General features: G+C 44.7%; 1 pseudogene; it reads left to right on the forward strand.

Annotated features, from left to right (window-relative positions):
* The first annotated feature begins 3,246 nt into the window (after positions 1-3,246).
* LOC139240558 (probable G-protein coupled receptor 139) lies at positions 3,247-15,305 on the forward strand (annotated as a pseudogene).
* The last annotated feature ends 7,315 nt before the right edge of the window (positions 15,306-22,620 follow it).

Raw genomic sequence — 22,620 nt, forward strand, 5'->3', positions numbered from 1 at the left:
AATTTTTAAATTAGCTGATGACACCTCATTGTAGGGCATAGTCAATAGAGAGAAGACCAGCAACAAATTACAGGAGGATAGACTGTAAAATCTGATATAAGTATGCAAAAAGGAAAAGATTAGAGAAAGTAAAAATGGGTCCCTTAGTGGGTGAGACAGGAGAAATTATAACGTGTAATTAGAAATGGCAGAACAATTAAACACATACTTTGTGTCTTCATGAAAAAAGGTACAAAAAACCTCGCAGAAATAGTGGTGAACCAAGGTTCTGGCGAGAATGAGTAACTGAAAGAAAATAATACTGGAGAAATTAGTGGGACTGAAAGCCGATAAATCCCGTGGACCTGATGGCTTACATCCTAGGGTTTTGAATTCGATGGCTATAGAGATAGTGGCTGCATTGGTTTTCATCTTCTAAACTGCCATAGATTCTAGAATGTTTCCTGTGCATTGGAAGGTAGCAAATGTAATCCCCACCCCCCTATTTAAGAAAGGAGGGGGAGAGAAAACGGGGAACTACAAAGCAGTTAGCCTGATATCAGTAGAAGTTAGCTAGAATATATTAGTCAGGACTTGGTAACAGGGCACTTAGAAAAAAATAATAGGATTGGGAAGAGCGAACACAGGGTTTAGAGAAACATAGAAAATAGGTGCAGGAGTACGCCATTCGCCCCTTCGAATCTGCACCACCATTCAATAAGATTATGGCTGATCATGCAACTTCAGTACCCCATTCCTGCTTTCTCGACATACCTCCTGATCCCGTTAGCCCCAAGGGCCATATCTAACTCCCTCTTGAATATATCTAACGAACTGGCATCAACAACTTTCTGTGGTAGAGAATTCCACAGGTTAACAACGCTCTGAGTGAAGAGGTTTCTCCTCATCTCGGTCCTAAATGGCTTACCACTCATACTTAGACTGTATCCCCTGCTTCTGGACTTCCCCAACATCGGGAACATTCTTCCTGCATTTAACTTGTCCAATCCCGTCAGAATTTTATATGTTTCTATGAGATCTCCTCTCATTCTTCTAAATCCCAGTGAATATAAGCCTAGTCGATCCACTCTTTCTTCATATGTCACTCCTGCCATCCCGGGAATCAGTCTGGTGAACCTTCGCTGCACTCCCGCAATAGCAAGAATGTCCTTCCTGAGATTAGGAGAACAAAACTGTGCACAGTATTCAAGGTGAGGCCTCACCAAGGCCTTATACAACTGCAGTGAGACCTTCCTGCTCCTAAACTCAAATCCCTTCCATTCCATTTTGCTTACAGCTACCAGTCCTTCTTTTCATTGTGGACCGTAACCTGTAGGAATATTGTACAGTTCTTAATCATGAAAACCCCCTCACAATCAGTAGACAGACGAAATTCTCATTCCTATCTAGGCCTCCAATCATTTTGAAAGGGAAATCAGGTTTGTCGCATCTGATTGAGATTTCTGAGGTTGTAAGTAACAGAATAGATAAGGGGGAGAGCAGTAGATGTGATATATTTGGATTTTCAGAAGGCATTCAATAAGGTACCACACAAGATGTTACCAAACAAAAATTAGGGCCCATGGGATTGGTCGTAATATTCCAGCATGGATTGAGGATTGTTTAACGGGGGAAAAAAAAACAGAGAGCAGGAATACAACAGTCATATTTGGGTTGGCAGGATGTAACTAATGGTGTACCACAAGGATCAGGGCTTGGGTCTCAGTTATTCACAATCTATATCAATAATTTGGATGAGACTTCCGAATGTACTATATACAAGTTTGTTGATGATACAAAGCTAGGTGGGAAAGTAAGCTGTGACGTTGATGCAAAGAGGCTTCAAAGGGATATAGACAAGATAAGTAAGTGGCCAAGATCATGGAAATTGAAAGATAATGTGGAGACATGGGAATGTGTCTACTTTGGGGAACAAAATGGAAGAGTGGAGGGTTATTTAAATGGTGAGAGATTGTGAAAAGTTGGTGTTCATAGGGACCTGGATGCCCTTTTATACGAATCACTAAAAGATAACATGCAGGTACCAAAGGAAGGACATACATGGCATTGAGGGAATGCAGCGAAGGTTCACCAGGCTGATTCCTGGGATGGCGGGATTGTCACGTGTGGAGAGATTGAGTAAACTATGCCTATATTCTCTAAAGTTTAGAAGAATGATTGAAACATACCAAATTCTTACAGGGCTTAACAGCATAGACAGGGAGGATGGTTCCCCTGGATGGGGTTTCTCGAATACGAGGTCACAGTCTCAGAATAAGGGGTCGGCCATTTGGGACAGAGATGAGCAGAAATGTCATCACTCAGAGGATGGTGAATGTTTGGAATTCTTACCCCAGGGGTCTGTTGAAGCTCATTCGTTGAGTATAGTCAACACAGAGATCGCTAGATGTTTGGATATTAAGGGAATCAAGGCATATAGGGATAGTGCATGACAGATGGGTTTTTACTACAATCCAGTAGGTGCACGGTCAACCTTACCGATATTATCTTTTCATTCCAGTTTATTTAATTGCATTTAAGTTCCACAGCTGCCATGGTGAGATTTCAACTCAGGTCTCTGGATCATTAGTCCGGGCCTCTGGATTACTAGTCCTGTAAAATAACCACTATGCTGCCGTACTTGATTATTTAAAGTGTCAAAGATCCTGCATGCGTTTTTTGCAATCTTATCAAGTTGTCTTTCAAGGAGTAGTATACGTAAACAATTAAGTCTGTCGATCTGCAGCCTATTTAAAATTGCACCATTCAGTTTATATTGCCACTCCTCATTTTTCCTCCCAAAATGTATCACTTCACACTTGTTAAATTTTACCTGTCGTGTGTCTGTCCAATTCAGCAGACGTTCTATGCTCCCCTGAACTCTGCTCCCCTCCTCACTGTTTACTACATTTCTGAGTTCCATATCATCTGCAAACTTTGAGATTATGCCTTTAGACATGTGCAGGCCATCATGCTCGATCAGAAGAAGCCCTGCCATTAATATAGAACCATGATTGAAAGGGGTTAACTGAAACTGGTTGTTCACTTACTGTAATTAATGTCAGTCTCCACGGGGTAACAGAAACTGTTTGTTCAGTGACTGTACCTAATGTCAGTCTCCACAGAGACTAATTGTATCAGTGCAGATTTTACATGTTCTATTAAAAAAGGACTCCTTTCAATGTGTTTTCCCATAGTGTCAGTGTGAGCATCCCCTCCAGCACTATCAGGGGTTTGCATGCTGCTCCACAGAAAGGGAGACAGAATCTGAAAAAACTGGATCAGAATGATACAGCAATGGATCGGAATCTGAAAACAGTGCATTGGAATATTACAACGATGGACAGGAGTTTCATCTTGCTTTTTAACGTTCTTGTTGAAAATTATGACAGATTGCCATTAGAATTGCGAATCAGTGGTGTACTTCAGACTATTGAATACCTTTACTATCCGCTCCTTGCTGCTGTTGGTGTTCCTGGTAAGTCTCTGTGCCCAACTGTTAACTCTGCAAACCTTTGCTAACTGTATCACTGTCCTTGTAATTTACTCTCCCCTCTTTGCTGCTATCGGTGTCCCTGGTAATTGTCTATAACCGACTATTAGATTTGTAAACCATGAATAACTGCATTACTGTGTGTGTCATTTAAATCTTGGAGCACCCAAGTCATTGCCTTCAGTCCTCGTCACAAACTCGGTTATCTATCAAACAACTCAGCCCCCTCACTGGCAAATGTCTGAGGCTGAACGAGACTGTTCAAAACCTGAGCGATCTATTTGAACCTGAGCAGAGTTCAGAACTCATATCATATGAAAGCAAAACAATGCAGATGCTGGAACCTGAAATACGAACAGAAAAGGCTGGAAATCTCAGCGGGTCAGGCAGCATCTGTGGAGTGAAGCAGATGTAACATATCAGTTCGTTCACCCTTCGTCAGAAGTGGCAAATTTTCAAAATGAACAAATTGTTAAGGATCACTGAAAGGAGGAGGGGAGAAAAGAACAAAATGGATGATCTGTAATGGGGTGGAAGACAGGAGAGATTTGAGAGACCAAAGGCATGATGGGCCAACTTGAGATGATAGTATCGGAAGTTAGAAAAAGATTAGCTGAGATAGAATGCAAAGGGGAGGATAATTATAAGCTGCCATGGGAAACAAAGTGAGAGAAAAAATATATCAGAGTAAAATATGGGTAAAGTTTAATCTCTAAAATTGTTGAACTCGATTTTGAATCCAGAGGGCATAAAAGTTCTTAAAGGAAAGGTGAGGTTCCTCGAACTTGCATTGAACTTCATTGGAACAGTGCAGGAGTCAGAGGATGGACCTATCAGGGTGGGACTGGAGTCGAGAATTAAAGTGACAGGCGAATGGTTGTTTGGGGTCACACATACCGACTGAATGAAGGTGTTCTAAAAAGCAGTCAACCAATTTGCATGTGGTCTCCCCAATATTGCGGGGACCATATCGTGAGCAGCAAATATTGTTTACTAAATTGAAAGAAGTACATGTAAATCGCAGTTTCACCTGGAACGAATATTTGGGGCACTGGACAATAGGAAGGAAAGAGATAAGATGGCAGGTATTGCATCTCCTGTGCTTGCACGGGAATGTACCATGGGAAGAGGAGGTGGTGCTTGACGTGATTGTGGAATGGACCAGGGTGTTGCGGATGGAGCAATCCCTTCAGAATGCTGAGAGTGGGAGGGGAAGATGTGATTGGTGGTGGGTCACGCTGGAGCTAGCAGAAATGGTGGAGGATGATCCCTTGAACGTGGAGGCTGGTGGGGTGAAAGGTGAGGACGAAGGGAGACCTGTCATGGTTCTAAGAGAGAGGGGAAGGTTCCAAGAGGGAGGGGAAAGTGTGTGAGCAGAGGTCCACGAAGTAGAATAGGCATGGTAGAGAGCCATGTTATCCGTGGGGAATGGGAATCCTTGGTTGAGAAAAGAACGAAGACATTTCAGAGGCAATAGTGTGGAAGGTGGCATCGTCAGAGCAGATGCGATGCAGATCAAGCAACTGGGAGAATGGAATGGAGTCCTTACAGGATTCCAGGTGGGTGGAAGTGTAGTCCAGGTAGCTGTGGGAGTCAGTGGGCTTAAAGTCAATGTTTGTCAATAGTCTATCACCAGAAATGGAGACAGAGAAGTCGAGGAATGGAACGGAAGAGTCGGAGGTGGATCATGTTATGCTGAGGGAAGGGTGGAAATTGGATGCAAAGTGAACAAAATGTTCAAGTTTAGGGCGAGAGCAAGAAAAGGTATGGATACAGTCATCAATCTATCGGAAAACCTTGGTGTGGGAGGGGACCGGATTTGGAGTGGAAAAAATATTCCACATCTTCCGTGAACAGAAGGCATAGCAAGGACCCATGCAGGTTCGCGTAGCAACACCTTAAATTTGGAGGAATTGAAGGGAGTTAAAGACGAACTGTTCAAGATGACAACAAGTTCAGTCAGGTGGAAGAGGGTGTTGGTGGTGGGGAACTGATTGGGCCGCTGCTTGAGGAAGGAGCAGAGCGCCCTCAGGCCATGCTGGTGGGCGATGGACATGCAGAGGGATTGGACGTCCATGGTGAAAAGGAGATGGTTGCTGCCACAAAACTGGAAACTGTTAAAGTGACAGAGGGCATCGAAGGAGTCGCAAATGTCGATGAGAAGAGGGAGCAAAGGGGGAAAAAGTAGAGTCGACAAAGGAAGCAATCCATTCCATGGGTCAAGAACAGCTGCAACGATGCGTCTATCGGGTAAGTCCTGTTTGTGGATCTCGGGAAAGAGGTAGAAGTGGGCTGAGCGGGTTTGGGGAACTATGAGGTTGCTGGCTGTGGAGGTAAGGTTCCAGATGAGATGAGGTCAGTGACGGACTGGGAAATGGTGGCTTGATGTTCGGTAGTGGGGTCATGGTGCAGGAATAGGTAGGATGAGGTGTCAGAGATTACGAGATCAGCCTCTGCAAGATAGAGGTCGGTTCACCAAACAGCAGCACCGCCACCCTTGTCAGTGATAGTGAGTAAGATAGCTGTAGACTGCAGGACGATATCAATGGACTTGTCAGTTTGGCAAAGCAGTGGCACATGGAATTCAATCTGGAGAAGTGAGAGGTGATACATTTGGGGAATGCTCACAAGGCAAGGGAATACACAGTAAATGGTAGGATACTGAGAAATGCAGAGGAACAACGGGACCATGTTGTGCATCCCACAGATCCCTGAAGGTACCAGGACAGGCAGATCAGCTGTTTAAGATGACCTATGGAATGCTTGCCTTTATTAGCCGAGCCAAGGATATAAGAGCAGATAGATTATGCTAGAACTGTAAAAATCATTAATTAGGCCACAGCTTCAATTCTTGCGTACAATTCTTGTCAGAGCATTACAGGAAATATGTGCTTGAACTGGAGAGAGTAGAGACGAGAATTAAAAGGATTTTGACAAAACTAGAAAATTATATCTATGAGCAAATATTGGACAGGCTGGCGCTGTTTTCTTTGGAACAGAGGAGTGTGAGGGGAATCTTCATTGAGGTGTACACAATGATGAAGGGCCGACGTATAGTGGATTGGAAGGAGCAATTTCCAGTAACAGCGAGGTCAGTAACCAATGGCCATATATTTAAGGTAATTGATAGAAGGATTAGAAGGGAGTTGAGCAGATTTTATATTACCAAGTGTGTGGTGTGGGTCTGGAAATCACTGCCTGAAATGATGGTGGAGGCAGATAATCTTATTACATTTAAAAAGTACTTGTATAGTCATTTGAAGTGCGGTAACCTGCAAGGGTATGAACCAAAACCACTGAAACGTTATTAGGTTGATAACTCTTCGTCGACAGTGGCAGACTTGAAGGGCCGAATGGCCTCGTTCTGTGCTGTAAATTTCTATGATTCTATTAATTCTCACATCCCACGTGCCATTCTGGTAACATCCTCTGCACCCACTCTTATCCTTGACATCATTGATAATATGTCCATCTCAGAATTAGACGGAACACTCCAGCTGGGGCCGAGCAAATGATTTCTAAAAGGTTGATGTTCGGTAGTGGATTTGTGTTACACCATGTCTCTGTTTTAAAGCCAAGAACTCCGTATGCTTTTTTAACAGCTATCGCAACGTGTCCTAGCACCTTCAAATATTTCTGTAGGGATTCCCCATGTCTCTCTGATCTTGTACCAACTTTAAACTTTTACCGTTTAGTTTAGTTTGCTTCTGCTCATATTTCCTACCAAAATCTATCACTTCACACTTTTCTGTGCCAAATTGCATCTGCCATGTGTCTGCCCAATTCAACAGTCTGTCTGTGACTTCCTGAAATTCAGAATCATTGATTTTATTCTCATTTTATTATTGGATTTATTTGCTTGCAGACTAGGTGTGATGCTGTTACAGCCGGTGTTAATTGCACATGCATAGTTACCCATGAGAAAATGGCTGGCGTTCATCTAGAGCTGCTGCAGTCCATGTGGTGAAGGTGCTCACACAATGCTGATGCTGAAGGAATTTCACGATTTTGAACTAGTGACGATGAAGGAACGACGCGAGATTTGAAGCATATGGTAGCATAGTGCTTATGATGCTTGACTAGTAATCCAGATACATGGATGAATGAATCAGAGTAATCACATACTCGGGGGAATTTTAATTAAATTAAATAAACAAATCAGGATTAAAAAGCAATATCAGTCATGGTAACCATGAAACTAATGGATTGTAGTAAAAACAAACGATCTGATTCACTAACGTCCTTTTGGGAAGGAAATGTGCTGTCTTTACCCATTCTGACCAAAATGTGACTCCAGACCACAGTAATGTGCTTGACTCTGAAATGGTCGAGCAAGCCATTCAATTGTATAAGGTGGCTCACCACCATCTTCTCAAAGGCAATTAGGGATAGGCAAAAAATGCTGGTCTTGCCAGTGATGCCCTCATCCCAAGAATGGATTTAAGGAAAAGTCGATGTCTGGATGATGTGTGACTTTGAGGGGAGAATTAGAGTTCGTGTTGTTTTGTGCTGCAGTCCGAGCTGAATTACAGCCCCTCCCGGGTGCCTCATCCCCTTGATGCCAATTGTAAGCATGCAATTGCTGCCTGGGGGCGGGGGGTGAAAAGTATTTATGGTAAAATACTAAACATAAAAAAACTAACGTTTGCATTTTCGGGATGCAAATCCTTTACTGGACATGTGGCAATGAGTTGGGCCTTGAACACGAGGATGAAAAGTTTAAAATCGAGGCATTATCGGACTGGGCACCGTTGTCGGTCACCGAGCAACGGGCGGGGTGGTTGGGTGAGCTAGGTTTGGAGTGAGTTAGGACACGGGCAGCAGAGTGTTGGCTGAGAGAGAAATAGTTGTAATTACTTTTAGATTTAACTCACATCTCCCCACACCTGGAACAATTTACCTCGGAGGATAACAAATGACTGTGAATTGGTTTCAAGCCAAGCCTTTGAGAGGCAAAATCTTAGTCCAATTAATCAGCACGCTGTGATGTTTGATATCTGCCGAGGTCTGCAGACAAGGACGGAGACATTTGTCCGGGCAGTGGAGCTAAACGGGCGGTATCTGATCGGGCGCCCATTACACTCAGCACCGGATATTTAGTTGTACTGCAGTGAATGACGGATTTCTAGGCATAGGTCTTCAATTATCAACACTATTTTCCAGCAAAGGTGTCTTCGCAACTCTGTGAAGCCACTTCTGTGTCACAGAACTAATCTCAGTAATTCTGCACCATCGACACACCTGTCGTCCCAAAATCCATCGTCCTCTTTAAAAAAAAACATTACGGCTCTACTCGAGATAAGTTTCTCATTGTATAACATGCAATGTGCCTCAAAACAGGAGGGCGGACAAACAGCCAGTAATTGTACAACATGCAGTGAGCCCCTAAACAGCAGGGCGGAGTGACACAGAAACACTGTCACTGTCGTTTTAAAGATAAAGGACAAGTCACATTTGATTTTTAAAGAGACAGAACCAGTAATACGGATTTTTACACAAGTCATACAGGCTTTGTATAGGGACAGGACCAGTCTCACAGGCTTTTAAACGAGACAGGACCTGTCACACAGGCTTTTTTAAAGAAGGGCTAGTCACACAGGCTTTTTGCTGAGACAGTACCAGTCACACAGGCTGTTTAACGAGCCAGGAGCAGTGACATAGGCGCTTTAAAGAGACAGGACACGTCTCTACAATTATACAGGGCATTTGTGATACCACACTTGGTAAACATAAGAACATAAGAAATAGGAGCAGGAGTAGGCCATGCGACCCTTCGAGCCTGCTCCGCCAATTAATACGATCAGGGCTGATCCGATGATGGAATCAGTTCCACTTCCCTTCCCGCTCCCCATAACCCCTTATTCACTTATCGTTTAAGAAATTATATATCTCTGTCTTAAATGTATTGAATGTCCCGGCATCCGCAGCTCTCTGAGGCAGCGAATTCGACAAATTTGCAACCCGCTGAGAGAAGAAATTCCTCCTCATCTCAGTTTAAATTGCACGGCCCCTTATTCTAAGACCATGCCCCCTAGTTATAGTCTCCCCCATCAGTGGAAACATCCTCTCTGCATCCACCTTGTCAAGCCCCCTCATAATCTTATGCATTTCGATAAGATCCCCTCTCTTTCTTCTGAATTCCAATGAGTAGAGGCCCAACCTACTCAACCTTTCCTTATAAGTGAACCCCCTCATCTCCGGAATCAACCTAGTGAACCTTCTCTGAACTGCCTCCAAAGCAATTATATTCTTTCACAAATATGGAAACCAAAACTGCACGCAGTATTCCAAGCGTGGCGTCACCAAAACCCTGTGGAACTGTAGCAAGACTTCCCTGCTTTTATAATCCATCAACTTTGCAATAAAGCCGAGATTTCTTTGGCATTCCTCATCACTTGCTTTGGCTGCATACTAACCTTTGCTGTTTCATGCACAAGTAACGCCAGATCCCGCTGTATTGCAGCACTTTGCATTTTTTCTCCATTTAAATACTAACTTTCTTGTGACATTTTTCTGCCTCAACACTTTCCAACATTATACTAAATCTGCCAAATGTGTGCCCACTCACTTAGCCTGTCTATGTCCTTTGGCAGATTTTTTGAATCCTGCTCACACATTGCTTTTCCTCCCATCTTTATATCATCAGCATATTTGGATATATTACACTCGGTCCTTTCTTCGAAGCAGTTAATATAGAGTGTAAATAGTTGGGTTCCCAGCACTGATCCCTGCAGCACCCCATTAGTTGCTGATTGCCAACCCGAGAATTAACCAATTATCCCGACTCTCTGTTTTCATTTAATTAGCCAATCCTCTATCCTTGCTACTCTATTACCCGCAACAACGTGAACTTTTAGCTTGTGCAGTAACCTTTTATTTGGCACCTTGTCAAATTCCTTCTCGAAATCCAAATACACCACACCCACTGATTCCCCGTTATCCACCCAGTTCGTTACATCCTCAAATAATTCCAGCAAATTTGTCAGACATGAGTTCTCTTTCATAAATCCATGCGAACTCTGCCTGACCAAATTATGCTTTTACAAATGTCCCGCTACTGCTTGATTAATAATGGATTCCAACATTTTCCCAGCCACAGATGTTAGGCTAACTGGTCTATAGTTTCCTGCTTTTTGTCTGCCTCCTTTTTTAAAAAGATGGCGTTACATTTGCAGTTTTTCAATCTGCTGGGACGTCCCCAGAATCCAGGTGATTTTTCTAAATTACAACCAATGCATCCACTATCCCTGCCACTACTTCTCTGAAGACCCGAGGATGCAAGCAATCAGGTCCAGGGGTTTTATCCGCCTGTATTCCTATTATCTCACTGAGTACCACCTCCTCAGTGATTGTGATTGTGTTAAGTTCCTCCCACCCCATTTGCCCCTTGGGAATTTGTTTGTATCCTCTACCGTAAAGACTGATACAAAATATTTGTTAATAGTTTCTGCCTTGTCCATGTTCCCCATTACTAATTCCCCAGTCTCATACTCTAAGGGAACCGGATTACCTTTAGCCACTCTTTTTCTTTTTATATACCTGTAGAAATTCTTGCTATCTGTTTATATTTAGTGCTAGTTTAATTTCATTATCTATCATCCCTTTCTCATTCATTTTATTGTCATTCTTTGCTGATTTTTGAAAGCTTCCCAATCTTCTGTCCTCTCACTAGTTTTGGCCACTTTGTATGCCTTTGTTTTTAATTGGATACCGTCCTTTATTTCTTTAGTTAAACACAGATGGCTAGCTTTTCTTTGACACCCTTTTCTTCTCACTGGAATATATTTTTCTTGAGAGTTGTGAAATATCTCCTTATATTTATGACACTGTTTATCAACCGTCCTAAACTTTAATCTATTTCCCCAGTCCAATTTAGCCAACTCTGGTGTACTGTGTCCTTGTCTGGTCACCTTACCTAAGTGAAGTGAAGGTTCATTAGATTGGAACCTGGCATGAGGGCATTGCCCAATGTGAAGCGTTTGAGTAGATTAGGCCTATATTTCGTAGAGTTTAGAAGAATGAGTGGTAATCTAATTGAAAAATATATAACCCGTAACAGTCTTGACAGGGTTAATGCTGGGCAATCTAAAACACGGGGTCACAGTCTCAGAAGAATGGCTCGGTCATTTAGGATTAAAATAAGGAGATATCTTTTCACTCAAATAGTTGTGAATCTTTGGAATTTTCTATCTCAGAGGCATGTGGATGCTGAGTTTTTGAGTACATTCCTGACAGAGTTCGATATATTTTTGGCAACTAGGAGAATTACGGGATATGAGGATAGTGCCAGAAAGTGGAGTTGTGTTAGAAGATTAGCCATGATCTTGTTGAATGGCAGAGCAGGCAGAATGTGTCAAATGGGCTAGGGGCAGCACGGCCTGACTGCACTGCAATTTGTGTGTGCACTAGGTCCATGCAGCAGAGCAGGTCTCCAGTTGGCCTGGTTAACCCTTGCCACTGGTTAAAGACCTAGCTCTGTCAAGCCCGTGTGATGGCTGATGTGCCACGGTCATCACACGTTAAAACATCCACGCACAGGCATCTTCCACCCCTGGAGTTCAGGACTGGAACATCGGGTGCTGCATTGAAACATCTATGAATTTTAGCCTTCTGCTGTGGAAGCAAGTCATCCTCGTTTTCGGGACGACTTATGATGATGACTCCAGATCGTATTTCGTATCTTCTTCTGCCGCACAGGCGAGAAAAGCGATAGAACAAGTCACACATGTCTTTTGAAAGAGACAAGAGCCGTCACACATGCATTTACGGAGAATAAACTCTAAAAAGACGGGCTTGAAATTCGTCTCCTGATTCTGATCACCTCTTTCAAATCTCCTCCCAATCTTCTCTGTGCCAAGGAGAACAACCTCAGCTTCTCCAGTCTACCCATGAAACTTAAATCCCTCTAAGGGGGCCGCACAGAACAGATAGTTTTGGATCGGTAATTCAGAGCGTAAATTCTAGGCCCTCATATAGTTCTTACAGATTATTAGACCATTAATGTTCATTCACAGATACCAATCTTGTCATGAATATGACACTTTAGAAACTCTTATCTTGCAGACTCCTTTTAATATATTTAATTGTCCATAGTATTGTGAAATATTTAATATGAAATAGTAGGGTTTTACCCACATGTCCTAAGAATGTCTACAGATAGCAATCCATAACGTAACTGTGTGCTTTAAGTGCTGGAGACACTTGGTGGAGTCATGAGTCATTGCAGAATACCCAGCCTCTGGCCTGCTGTAGTCGCCACAACATTCATGTGGCTGGTCCAGTTAAGTTTCTGATTAATGGCGACCCTGAGGATTTTGATGGTGGAGTATTCGGGGATGATTTTCCCGTGGACGAAGTTAGACTATCGCTTGTTGGAGGTGGTCATCGTCTGCCGCTTGTGTGGAGAGAATTTATCATAGACATCAGGGATGAGGATTTCAGTTATGTGGGGAGACGAGAGACGCTGGGTTTGGTTTACTTATAGTAGAGACGTTCAGAGGGAGATTGAATAGAAGTGTTCAAAATTATGAGGGTTTGCTCCAATGGCCACAATGTCATGAGCAAAGTTACACTGGTATAAGATTATTGGTAAATTAAACATAGAATCATAGAATGGTTAGAGCACAGGAGGAATCCATTCTTCCCCTCAAGCCCGTGCTGGCTCTGTGCATTCTTGATTACAACCACTTGCTGCATAAACAGTGTTTCCTCATGTCGCCTTTGATTCTTCTGACATTCACCTTGAATATTTTTTACACAATGAGTGGTTAGGATCTGGAATGCGCTGCTTCAAATGCTAGTGGAGGTAGATTAAATCGTAGCTTTCAAAAGGGAATCGGGTAACTACTTGAAATAAAATGAATCAGGGCTACGGGGAGAGGGCGGGGGATTGGGACGACCTGAAGTGCTACTGAACAGAGCTAGCACGGGTTCGGGGGCCGAATTACATCCTTCTGTGCTGTAAACATTCTATGATTCTCCAAATATTTACTATCCCATCCTTGATATTGTTGGTGTTACTAGTAAGTATGTCAGTCCCTATATTATTTCTATAAACCATGTTACACTGTAATATTATTCTTACTATTACCCGTGGGATACTCTCTTATTAATGGTACACTGTGGTTCTAGTTACTGCTTCTTTCTTACAACATGGGTAGTAGTTTAAAATTACTGGAACATCCTTGCTTCTGTTTGTGTCCCTGCTAAGTCTATTTACACAGCAATGTTGCTATAAATAATGTTTATTGTGTTTCTCTCCTTGTCATTCCCAATCCCATCCACGCTGCTGTCGGTTATCGATTCTGAACGTTGTTCAATGTTACCAAGATTCAAATGTTCTATATTTAACTCAGCCGATTATATTGGTCGAGACTCTTTATTTAACGAATTACAGCCTGTTTTCTGCACTCAAAATGTGTAACAGATCAGAATAATGTTGTCTTGGTTCATAAGATTTTTCACCTAATGATGACAGGGCATGGAACTGAAACATTAACTCTGTTTCTCTCTCCACCGATGCTGCGTGACATGCTGAGAATTTCCAAAATGTCCTGTTTCCATTTCAGATTTCCAGCAACCGCAGTATTTTGCAGTTGTTTTCACCCAATGTTCGGTATGGTTATTTACACAGAGTCACAGGGAAATTTGCTAGCAGATCATAGGCACAGGTTTACATGTCTGAAATATCCGCTAATCATTCAGTTTATCGCTATTTCCTTTATTGATGCCACAATAAACCCTGTATTCCGCTCCACGGGTAATATACTTGACGATATCAATGAATAATGGTAATGCATTACAGACATCACCCCAAATCGAATTAAACTGTTGCTCTTGCTCCCAGCCTGATATATAATTTTCCTGCTTTTTTTCCCCTCCCTCACAGTGAACTTAGTGACGATTGTGATCCTGTCTCGGGGAAAGTGCGGTCTCTCCAAATGTGTAACTCGATACCTGGTGGCCATGGCAGTGGCCGATCTACTGGTCGTTATCCTCGATCTGATATTGAGGCACATTCCGGTTGTTTATTGGTGGCAGTTTCAATTTGTGCGGTCCCTCCCCGTGTGTAATATCCACGCCGTCCTGCTGTATGCAGTCACAGACTGTTCTGTCTGGTTCACCGTCACTTTCACCTTTGATCGATTTGTGGCCATTTGTTGTCAGAAGCTGAAAACTAAATATTGCACCAAGAAAACAGCGGCTGTGGTTCTGGGAACAGTGACTGTACTGAGCGGTTTAAAAAACATTTGCTGGTATTTTATGCTGAACCGTTGGTATTTGCTTGTGAACGTCCCCTGGTTTTGTGTTGTATCAGTGGCTGTTCTGCATTCGCCGGTCTGGACAGCAATCGAGTTCCTACATAATATCCTAACCCCGGGTGTCCCGTTTGTTCTGATTCTGCTGCTCAATACAGTCACCGTCAGACATATTTTAGTGGCCAGCAGAGCCCGCAGGAGACTCCGGGGTCCCAGCAGTGGGGAGAGGCCCAGAGACCCAGAGATGGCGAGCCGCAAAAAATCGATAATTTCACTGTTTGTTATCTCCGGAAATTTCATCCTGTTATGGGCGGTATTTATGTTCTATTCTATATATTACCGGATGTGGTGGTTCGGGTATAAGTCTGTCAAAATACCTGATTATGTAAGTGTACTTGGATTCATGCTGCAGATGCTGAGTTGCTGCACAAACACTGGTATTTATGCCGTGACCCAGGCAAAGTTCAGAGTGCAGCTCAAGAATTTGGCAAAATATCCCTTTACTGTGCTTGTAAAATTCATTAAACGATGAGAAGAAGCAGAGACTTTGGAGCCTCAGACTCCATGTGGTGTGATATTGTTAGCGAGCTGCTCTCCCACACCCGTCCACTGGGCGAGTAATCCGGGTGAATACTGACAATCGCACACACTACACATGGATCCCTATGAGGGGCCAGTGATTTGGGTGAATATTAACTCACTCACACACTGTCTACACTGGGCTCATTGTGTGAGGCCTGTGATCAGGGTGAATATTAACACACACACTCACACACTGTCTACACTGGGCTCCCTGTGTGAGGCCTGTGATCCTGGTGAATATTAACACACTCACTCACACACTGTCTACACTGGGCTCCCTGTGTGAGGCCTGTGATCAGGGTGAATATTAACACACTCACTCACACACTGTCTACACTGGGCTCCCTCTGTGAGGGATCTGTGATCAGGGTGAATATTAACACACTCGGTGACACACTGTCTACACTGGGCTCCATGTGTGAGGCCTGTGATCAGGGTGAATATTAACGCAGTCACTCACACACTGTCTACACTGGGCTCACTGTGATGAGGCCTGAGATCAGGGTGAATATTAACACACTAACTCACACACTGTCTACACTGGGCTCCCTGTGTGAGGCCTGTGATCCCGGTGAATATTAACACACTCACACACACACTGTCTACACTGGGCTCCCTGTGTGAGGCCTGTGATCCCGGTGAATATTAACACACTCACTCACACTGTCTACACTGGGCTCCCTGTGTGAGGCCTGTGATCATGATGAATATTTACACACTCACTCACACACAGTCTACACTGGGCTCCGTGTGTGAGACATGTGATCAGGATGAATATTGACACATTCACTCACACACTGTCTACACTGGGCTCCCTGTGTGAGGCCTGTGATCAGAGTGAATATTAACACACTCACTACACACTGTCTACATTGGGCTCCCTGTGTGAAGCCTGTGATCATGGTGAAAATTTACACACTCGGTGACACACTGTCTACACTGGGCTCCATGTGTGAGGCCTGTGATCAGGGTGAATATTAACACAGTCACTCACACACTGTCTACACTGGGCTCACTGTGATGAGGCCTGAGATCAGGGTGAATATTAACACACTAACTCACACACTGTCTGCACTGGGCTCCCTGTGTGAGGCCTGTGATTCCGGTGAATATTAACACACTGACTCACACACTTTGTACACTGGGCTCCCTGTGTGAGGCCTGTGATCATGGTGAATATTTACACACTCACTCACACACAGTCTACACTGGGCTCCGTGTGTGAGACATGTGATCAGGATGAATATTGACACATTCACTCACACACTGTCTACACTGGGCTCCCTGTGTGAGGCCTGTGATCAGAGTGAATATTAACACACTCACTACACACTGTCTACACTGGGCTCCCTGTCAGAGGCCTGTGATCAGGGTGAATATTGACACATTCACTACACACTGTCTGCACTGGGCTCCCTGTGTGAGGTCTGTGATCAGAGTGAATATTAACACACTCACTCACACACTGTCTACACTGCATTCGCTGTGTGGGGCCAGTGATCAGGGTGAATATTAATATGCTCACTCACACACTGTCTACACTACGTTCGCTGTGTGGGGCCAGTGATCAGGGTGAATATTAACATGCTCACTCACACACTGTCGACACTGGACTCACTGAGAGTGGCAGTGATCCGAGTGAATAACAAAATGCTCATTCACACACTGTCTAATTGGGCTCGCTGTGAGCAGCCAGTGATCCGGGTGAATATTAATAGGCTTACTCGAACACACTTTACACTGGACTCCCGGTGGGGGATGCAGATGAATATTAACACACTCCCTCTCACACCCTCTACACCAGCTTCCTTCGAGGGTTCGGTAATCAGTGTGAATATTAACACACTCACCCACACAGTTTTTCCACTGGGCTCACATTGACGGGCCAGTGATCCGGGTGAATTTTAATAAGCTCAGTCAAACAGCGCCTACACTGGGCTCCCAATTACTGACCAGTGATCCACGTGAATATTAACAGGCTCACGGATACATTGTGTACACTGGGCTCACTGTGAGGCACCAGTGATCCAGCTAATGTTAACTCGCTCACTCACACAATCTACACTGGGCTCCCTGTGACGGGCCAGTGCTCCTGGTGAATATTAACACACTAACTCACATATTGTGTATACTGGTCTCCCAGTGAATACTGCTGATCCAGCTAATATTAACACGCTCACTCACACTGTCTGTTCTGGGCTCCCTGTGACAGGCCCAGTGCTCCTGCTGTATTTTAACTAACTCACTCACACAATGTCTACACTGGGCTCCCTATGAGGGGCCAGTGATCTAGGTGAATATTAAGAGGCCCACATAAACAAAGTTTACATTTGGCACGCTGTGAGGGGCCAGTGATCATGGTGAATGACAACACGTTCACTTACACACTGTGTACACTGGGCACCGTGTGAGGTGCCAGTGATCCGGGGGAGTACAATCACACTCATTAACACTCTGTCTACACCAGCTCCCCTGCGAGTAGGCAGTGATCTGGAAGAATTTTAACACACTTCCTCATACATTATCTATATTGGGCTCTCTGTGTGGGGCCAGTGTTACGAATTAATATTAACACATTCACTCACACACTGTCCACACTGAGCTCCCTGTGTGAGGTCTGTGATCAGGGCGAATATTAACACACTCACTCACACACTGTCTACACTGGGCTCCTTGTGTGAGGCCTTCGATCAGGGTGAATATTAATACACCCACTCACACAGTGTCTACACTGGGCTCGCTGTGTGAGGCCTGTGATCAGGGTGAATATTAACACACTCACTCACACACTGTCTACACTGTGCTCCCTGTGTGTGGCCCTGTGATCAGGGTGAATATTAACACACTCACTCACATGCTGTATACACTAGGCTCCCTGTGTGAGGCCTGCGATCAGGGTGAATATTAACACACTCACTCTCACACTGTCTACACTGGGCCCTCTGTGATGAGGCCTGAAATCAGGGTGAATATTAACACACTCACTCACACACTGTCTACACTGGGCTCCCTCAGACTGGCCAGTGATCCGAGTGAATACTAACATGCTCACTCACACACTGTCTACACTCTGCTCCCTGTGTGTGGCCCTGTGATCAGGGTGAATATTAACACGTTCACTCACACGCTGTATACACTGGGCTCCCTGTGTGAGGCCTGCGATCAGGATGAATATTAACACACTCACTCTCACACTGTCTACACTGGGCCCCCTGTGATGAGGCCTGAGATCAGGGTGAATATTAACACACTCACTCACGCACTGTCTACACTGGGCTCCCTCAGACTGGCCAGTGATCCGATTGAATACTAACATGCTCACTCACACACTGTCTGCACTGAGCTCCCTGTGAGGGGCCAGTGATGCGGGTGAATATTAACGCACTAACTCTCACAATGTCTACACCGGCTCCCTTCAAGGGTTTGTTAATCACTGGGAATATTGACACGCTCACCCACACAGTTTTTTCACTGGTCTCCCTTTGAGGGGCCTGTGATCCAGGTGAATATTAACTTGCTCACTCACACATTGTGTACACTGGGCTCACTGTGAGGGGCCAGTGATCAGAGTGAATAATAACACATTCGCTCACGCACTTTCTACACTGTGCTGCCTGTGAGGCATAGACGCATAGAAGCATAGAAGTTAGGTGCAGAATCATGCCATTCGGCCCTTCGAGCCTGCATCGCCATTCAATAGGATCATGTCTGATCATTCAACCTCAGTACCCCTTTCCTGCTTTCTCTCCGTACCCCTTGATCCCTTTGGCTGTAAGGGCCACATCTAACTCCCTTTTGGATATATCTAACGACCTTGTCTCAACAACTTTCTGCTGTAGAGAATTCCACAGGTTAAGCACTCTCTGAGTGAAGAATGTTCTCCTCATCTCGGTCCTAAATGGCTTACCCCTTATTCTTCAACTATGAACCCTGGTTCTGGAACTCGCCCGCAAAGTGAACATTCTTCCTGCCTCTAACCTGTCAGATCCCGTCAGAATTTTATGTTTCTATGAGATCCCTCTAATTCTTCTAAACTCCAGTGGATAAAGGCCCAGTTGATCCACTCTCTCCTCGTGTATCAGTCCTGCCATCCCAGGAATCAGATTGGTGAACCTTCGCTGCACTCCCTCAATAGCAACAGTGTTCTTCCTCAGATTAGGAGACCAAAACTGTGCACAATATTCAAGGTGTGGCCTCACCAAGGCCCCGTACAACTGCAGCAAGACCACCCTGCTGCTATACTCAAATCCCCTCGCTATGTAGGCCAACATACCATTTGCCTTCTTCACTGCTGGTTGTACCTGTATGCCAACTTTCAATGACTGATGTACCATGACACCCAGGTCTCGTTGCACCTCCCCTTTTCCTAATCTGCTGCCATTCAGATAATATTCTGTCTTCACGTTTTTGCCCCCAAAGTGGATAACGTCACATTTATCCACATTCTACTGCATCTGCCATGCATTTGCCCACTCACCTAACCTGTCCAAATCACCCTGCAGCCTCTTAACATCCTCCTCACAGCTCACATCGCCACCTAGTTTAGTGTCATCTGCAAACTTGGAGATATTACACGAATTCCTTCATCTAAATCATTGATGTATATTGCAAAGAGCTGGGGTCCCAGCACTGAGCCCTGCGGCACTCTACTCGTCACTGCCAGCCATTCTGAAAAGGATGCATTTATCCCGACTCTGCTTCCTGTCTGCCAACCAGTTCTCTATCCACGTCAGTAAATTACCCCCAGTACCATGTGCTTTGATTTTGCACACCAATCTCTTGTGTGGGACCTTATCAAAAGCCTTTTGAAAGTCCAAATACACCGCATCCACTGGTTCTACCTTGTCCACTCTGCTAGTTACATCCTCAAAAAATTTCAGAATATTCGTCAAGCATGATTTCTCTTTCATAAACCCATGCTAACTTGGACCGATCCTGTCACTGCTTTCCATATCCAAGTGTGGGCTGGCCTGAGCTGCCCTGGGGCCCTCGCCTCTTCTGAGCCCCAAACTCACGCCTCTCTTGGGCCCCAGTCACTTCCATCTACAAACTCTGGCCACTCCTTCGCACCAACCTGGCCCCGCACTGCAATCAGCGACCTGGCTTTGCAGCCGTCGCCCTCCTGCAGCAGCACGGTTCCGGCCGGCAATACCATCAGCAGGCCGCGCCCATTGGAAGGAGCAGCGTGCGGTGGCCCGGCCCGGAAATCGGTGCGGTCCCGGCCGGCAAGACCATCAGCTAATTGAAAGGTTCAATGATAAATGGAGATTAGAATTCTGAAAGTTGCAGGTCTGATAGATAGAGACCAATGAAAGCGGGTCTGATGGATTGGAATCTGATTGATGGGGTTCTAATAAATGGAGGTTATTAGCGTGTTAGATTATGTCTAATACAGGCAACTCTCGATTATTCATACACGGATCTAACTGAGAACCCGCTGCAACGGCACTTTTAAAAACTGTGATTCTGTCCCGTGTACACGACCATTAAACCCACCCCACACACATTCCTGCGCTGACACACAGCATTATCACTACACACAGAGGAAGGGCTTTATTTTCTAATAAAGTTTAATGCTGTATCGACCTTAAAGGAATCCTTGTAGAGTAACATTTGTACTTATTTTTTACGCAGTTCGGGAGTCAAGCCTATGCACATGGATCACTTCTGAATTCCGATTTATATATTTAGAAAACTTCCAATCAATCTCGTCAATCAAGTTAACTCAGATCTGGACAGTCTGTCCGCTCATACTGCGACCCATCCTCACGTTATCAGATCGAAGGCATTGCTCCCAAATCCGCTCTTTTAAGGCACTGTCCAGATCATCACGCTGGAAGTAAGTTCAGAGGGGCCAAAGATTTATCCAACTCTTCCTCTCTTCCCTGCCGTTTTTCCGTTTACTGACACTTCTGCAACTCTATTCATAGGCAATCAGATCAGCAGACTGTCACTTCGGAACTCCTCTCCAAACATAAAGAAATTGGGATAAATCTTGGTGAATGTGCTCTTGTTTAGTCTGGAGTATCACTGAGGGTGCCGCCCGGCCTCGCGGGTAAGAAAAGCCGAGTCTCATTCGACCTCCAGGACCCAAGCATTCTCGGCAAGTACGTGCACTCGCCCTAGCGGCAAAATTGTTCACAAGGAATAGCCCGATCCCGGAGGGCCTCAGATAATCGAGAGTTGCCTTGTAGATGAAAATTTGATGATTAGAGGCCTAATGGATAGGAATCTGCTTGATGTGGTCTGATTGCGGCCTGACTGATGGGAGTCTGACTGATAGGTGTCCAATAGATATGGGCACCGCAGATGGGATCAGATGGATGTGGTTTGATTGAAGTCAACCTGATGACGGGTGTCTGATTGATGGTCATCCAAGAGATGGGCCTAATTGGACGTGACTGTGAAGGATGGCGGTCTTACTAATGCGGGTATTGCAGCTGGGTCTATCTGAATGGGTATCGGTGAGAAAACATAGGAACACAAGACTAGGATTAGGTCATTTAGCCCCTCGAGCCTGTTCTGCCACTCAATGAGATCGTGGCTGATCTGTGCCCAAAATCCTTAGAACCACATTTGCCCCATATCCCTGAAAACCTTTGCTTGGTTAGACTTAACATTATCAATTGATCTAACACGAATTGCCGCTTGTGGAAGAGGATCTGATAGCTAGGGTGCGATACGGCTTTGGTTGATGGAGACCCGACTGTTGGAGGTGTTGTTGATGATCGTTTCATAAATGGAGGTTTGATTTCTGTGCGTCTGATTGATGTGGGTGTGATTGATGGGGTCTGTTTGATGTATGTCTGATTGATAGGGGCCTGATTGATGTGGGTGTGATTAGGGTCTAATTGCTGTGATGTGATTGATTGAGCTGCGGTTAATGGGGGTGTGATAGATGCGGATCTGATTGCTGATGTTCTGATTGATCGGGGTTTTATTGATAATAATCTGATAGTCAAAGCTGCTCACTTCTTGCCTCATGTTCCGCCTTGGACACAAAGGACCAATCAGCGCTCAGCACCTTCAAACCTTCAGTGTTTCTGTTTCCACAAGCAACCGCAGCCCTTTATCTCACCGACCAATCAGAGGCCGATTTGACTGAATAGCAGCGTTCTGACCCGCGCGGTATAAATAGCGGGAGCGGCGACACCCGCCACATTTTCTGGAGCTGCGAGAATACACGGAGATCATAGTGAGTGGGCGCGGGGGGAAATGCACAGGGCGACGGTGTTGTACCGAAAGAGAGGGATTCACGGGGAAAGCGAAGCCAGGGGGAGAATGCACTGACACAGCGGGAATGCACTG

This window comes from Pristiophorus japonicus, chromosome 32 (assembly GCF_044704955.1).
Source record: "Pristiophorus japonicus isolate sPriJap1 chromosome 32, sPriJap1.hap1, whole genome shotgun sequence".
NCBI lineage: Eukaryota > Metazoa > Chordata > Chondrichthyes > Pristiophoridae > Pristiophorus > Pristiophorus japonicus.